The sequence below is a fragment of the Octopus bimaculoides genome, chromosome 8 (genome assembly GCF_001194135.2).
Source record: "Octopus bimaculoides isolate UCB-OBI-ISO-001 chromosome 8, ASM119413v2, whole genome shotgun sequence".
NCBI classification, from domain to species: domain Eukaryota; kingdom Metazoa; phylum Mollusca; class Cephalopoda; order Octopoda; family Octopodidae; genus Octopus; species Octopus bimaculoides.
In genome coordinates this window covers 52741492-52746888 of record NC_068988.1, presented here as the reverse complement: position 1 = coordinate 52746888, position 5397 = coordinate 52741492, and positions in this window count along the sequence as shown.

Below are 5397 nucleotides of genomic sequence, written 5' to 3'. Positions count from 1 at the left end.
GATCAACTGGAACCCTCGACGTCGTAAGCGACGGAGTGTCAACAACAAAAGGAAGTGCTCTGGTACTGTGGTAAGATATTCGCAAATTGATTCCACTAACTCTGTGTTGATGTCTTCTCAGAATCTTTCTCTTGTGATTCCAGTGCTTTTAGGAAGGGCAAAAACTGAGTGTAAAACCTAGCGTAGTGGCGAAGCTTGCTCACTCTTAATCCTTTTACTACGGAAATTAGATACATCCACTCAAAATTTCATTACCCATAACAGCGGAAAGCAGATTTATATGTAACCTACGTAGTAGATAAACAAACAGGGCAAATTTCCTCCGTAAATTGAAAAAAAAAATAAAATAAAAAAAATAAAAATTAAAAAATGTTCGATTTTCAAACCTTGTTGGATTCTCATCAATAGTGTCTACATCGATTTGATCAATACTAGAATCAGAAGCAACCAATCTGTTTATATACTCAACAATTCCAGCAGCTACACAAGACTGGGATTATTAATTTGCATACCGTAAGTGTTAAACACTTTATTTAATTAATGATTTGTAGGCACACCGTATTTCATTATGCAACCATAATATACTACAAAATATATTAAACGTTTTCGTAAGTCAATACTGTGTTCTACTGTGTTAGCAGTGCTATAGCATCACTTGTTAAGCTTATCTCAACAGATTTTCTATAGAAATTATAGCTGGTTATAATTTCTATAGAAAATCTGTAGAGATAACCTTAACAAGTACTTTATTTAATGTCAGGAGACTGTCAACGGAGATCTCAGTCTACACTAGTTTATCTTTTGTTGAGAAATGCCATATTTGAAACTATTCTTTGTTTAGATATGTCAAGTTTAATGAGGCAACGTGACCTGCAGAAAATATCAATTCTATTTTTGATAGATTGTAAACAGCATTACTGGAATAACCATGAAATTTAATTTAAATGGTTAAAAAAGAAACATTTCTTGAACAGTCACAAACACTATCAGGTGTTCAACAAAAAAAAAAATGCATTTGTGAGTTTCGTGTATCTTCAGAACACACTCAGGCTTTTCAAGGTTAACAGCATAAAAGTATAGATTACGCTGCACAAGAAATTTGAAGCTCGAGGGCAGCAAATTTCTTTGGGACGGAATTGTCTTTCAAATCGATCCCAGTTGTTGACTGGTACTAGCTTTATCAGGGAATTCTGAACTCAAAATGTAAATGGATGTAACCAAATATAAGCAGAGTATTTCGTCCTATGCTGCACTAATTCTGCTTTCCCCTGCACTCGCGACTGCGAATAAATAAATAAATAAATAAATAAATAAATAAATAAATAAATAAACTAAGGAACCAACTAAGTCACCAACGAACCTACTAACTAAACTAATTAACTAACTAAACTAACTACTTAACAAACGAACTAACTAACGAACTAACAAGCAAAACTAACAAACTAAACTAAGCTAAAGAACTAATTAACTATACTAACTAAAATTATTAACTAATTAACTAACTAATTAAAATAATTAATTAAGTAACTAAACTAAGAAAATTAACTAAGATACTTAACAAACTAAACTAACTAGAATAATTAACTAACTAAACTAACTAATTAACTAACAAGCTAAACTAAACTAAACTAAAGAACTAACTAACTATACTAACTAAAATAACTAACTAAGCTAACTACAATAATTGACTAACAAACTGAAACAATCAATTAACTAAACTAAGATAATTAACTAACTAAAGTAAGATAATTAACTAACTAAACTAATCAACTAACTAAACTAACTACTTAACAAACTGATTAACTAATTAACTAACAAGCTTAACTAACTAACTAAAGAACTAACTAACTGAAAATAATTAACTAAACTAACTAAACTAACTAACTAACTAACTAACTAACTAACTAACTAACTAACTAACAAAATAAATAAATAAATAAATAAATAAAACAAAATACACTTAAGTAAAAACAGCAACAAAATAGCAATTCCCGAAGTTTGGGGTTCTTGACACTGATATAGAGATAGAATGAGAGATGTATGAAATATATTGCATAAAAGTCACTTTTTGAACGAATGTGGTGATAGACTTAACCTTGAAAATTGACCTTGAACTTTGACGTTGGCGTCAATTCATGTTTATCTATCTTCTTAGATGCACCAAACGATGTCATTTGAAGTGCAGAGTTGTATTTTCTGATATTGTTCAGAAAATCCTTTGACTGGATAGAAGTGCCTTCTAGAAGATCCAAATGAGGTTGAGACGTAGCTGATAGTGCTGGCAATGTTACCTGACCGCCTGAGCAGCACATACCATTTGTTTCATTTAAAAATTCTAAAGCTCTACAGAAACGACAATTTGTGTTTAGCACATCAATTTGGACAGAGTTATTATTTTCATAAAAATAGGATGGATCATATCTGAAAACTTCTTCAAGAGTTGTGAAGAATGAATTTGTACGTAATCTGTTTCTGAGAGCTGTTCTATTGGACCTCTGTCTAATCATTTGAAACATTGATTTAATGATCCAGCATTAAGTGCTATAACATGCATTTGCTGATCTTGAGAAAATCTCATCTCGCTTCTCTCTTCAGACTCTCGCCTTCGGTTTTCTACAATCCTCTTTGCTTTATACTTGTTTCTGGAGAGATTATGTCTTTTCTTTGGTGGTATATCTTATTTTAATATTTTAAACAAAAAATAACGAACATAGAAAGAAATTCTACATTAATCCCTATTTTTGTAAGCAGTTGTATCCGTAAAAATTTATTTGAAGAGAGTAGAAATTGAAAGAAGAGAAAGCGAAAAGAACAGAGAATGAAACTGAAAGATGTATGTACGTCTATATGAAATGGACATGCATGTGTGAGTGTGCGTGCGCGAGCGTGTGTGTGAGAGAAAGAGAGTGAGAAAAAGAGATAGAGTAAGTGAGTGAAGGTGTTTGTGCCGTTATGATTGATGTCTTTTAAGGTACACACACACATATAGAAAATATGACGTCATCGTATAAAATGTTTACGATCGTTGATTTATGGAAAAAATTAGAATGTTAAATTTTTGAAATGCAAATATGTGAATGGAAATTAAGTTTAATTTATAGCCGAAATAGTACTGAATCTTTTGATACCCCCATACGTCAAAATCTGTAACTCGGTTTTGGAATGCATAGGGAATCTCCTTTAACTCTTTTACTCTTTTACTTGTTTCAGTCATTTGACTGTATATAGGACAGACTTGTTTCAAACTGAAAGTATTATCTCACATTACAATAGGGACGTAATACTGAAACAGTGTAAGAGATGAGATTGCTCTGGGCTCGCATTAGGCAAGAAGTTGGAATTTTTGGGGTCCATGACACTGCATGGACCTTGGTTTTTGTATTTCACACCTGTTGCTTTAAGTATTTTATTTCGATTTTATGTATATATGTATGAGCCAATGAGGGAGACTTCTATATGGTAGCTAGACCTGTTAGAAATAGCTGCCAAATCTCCCTCAAAACACCCTACTGTCTTAATCCGACAATTCTGCTTATCATGTAGTTTAAATGAGAAACTGTAGCTAAAGGTTATGATTATTAGCCCTAACATTTTAAGCGTTTTAATACCAATCGATTTTTTTCTCTTTTTTGCTTAATTAAAATGGTTGCCTTTTCCTCGTAATTTTTCATGTCAGCTGTAAAAGTGAAGAGGGTTAACTTGGACGGTGTTAAGTAGTGGAGATGTTTGGTGATTGTATGTGATGGTTACTTTTGACTGTTTCTTCCCAATAAGGATAATTGATTAATAACGAACATTAACACAATATATATACAACTTCAAATGGAATGGGACATCATAAGAGAGACAGAGAGAGGAAAGAAAAGAGATAGATAGCATAACGACTGTTTTGGCTGACTGTCATCCTGCAATACCACCCCCTTGTTGCTAGCAAAATGGTATGTGCCAGCTGTCTGAGCAAACTCGTTTCTTTTAATGGCGGAACAAACAGGACAAAAAGATTACAAAAATGGGGATTCCCACTTTGAAAGTCACAAATTTGAAAATCTCTTTAGATTACGGAACGCCCCGCTCTCTCCTGTATCCATGTTTAAAATTTCAGCGCGATCGGATGAACAATACTCAAGTTATAAGCGTACAAATAGACTGACAGAACACGATTTATATGCTAAGATATACACGCACACACACATACATACATACATACATACATACATACATACATTCATTAATCTATACCCTCCTTATTTTTCATATATGTCTCTGATGACGGAATATTTCATACTCTGGGACATCCCAGAAAGAACTATAAGACTTTGAATTTTTTCCAATAATAATGATAATGTATATGACTTGAGATGTTTGCCTTGCCTTAACGTTTGTCGTCTTCTTTAACAGTTATGTATGTATGTATGTATGTATGTATGTATGTATGTATGTATGTATGTATGTGTCTAAATTCACAAGTTTCTTTTACATTCTTTGTTTATTTTCTCTTAGTCCTTTCCGTTGAAGAGCGTAGGCTCGAAACGTAAAAGACCTTTTTACTTTCCTGAGCGTCAAACTAACACACCTGCTTATTGTTCTTACACCTGTATTCGTCTTTTGTTTTTCTATGAATTTCAACTATATTTGACTGAAACAAATAAAAGAATAAAAGATTAAGAGAATATATATATATATAGATATCATATTTGTGCGGTGTGCGATATTGATAACGGTATGTAACCAGTCTTTGAAGGTCTATAGTATGTTCTCTTATATTTTCAAAAGATCCATATGTGACAAACGAATGAGTTACAAAATTGTAGAAAAATTACTAAATGAGTGGCAATCAAATTGGTGAGTGTGTTAAATGATAAGGCATTAAAAGAGAATGACTCTCACCAGACAATAAAATATGGTTCAACACAGGTATTCACATAAAGAATCTTGCAAACCAAATCCCAAAACGAAATAAATTCTTAAATTCTTTCGTTTATTCGTTTATTCAATATGAATGCACAAATTAATCTGCACACTTGTTCTCTCTGTTATATATAACGCAGCGTCACCAATTTTGTAAGTAGTTATCGCAACTTTATATTTTCCGACGCTACTCTATCTCTTTCTATTTCTCTTTCCCTTTCTCTTCCTCTATCATTTTTCCCCCTCTCGTTCTTCCTCTGTTTACTACTACGTATCTCTCTTTACCCCTCTCGTTCTTCCTCTGTTACTACTACGTATCTCTTTTTACCCCCTCGTACTTCCTCTCTTCCTCTCGTTGCTCACCTATTCTTTTACTTCCTCCCTTTGTTTCTCCCTCTACCACTCTCTCTCTTCTCCTTACACCGGCATGGTCACATGCTTCCGGTCAATAATCCTTTTCTTCCTTGGCTATCACCGAGCAAACACGCG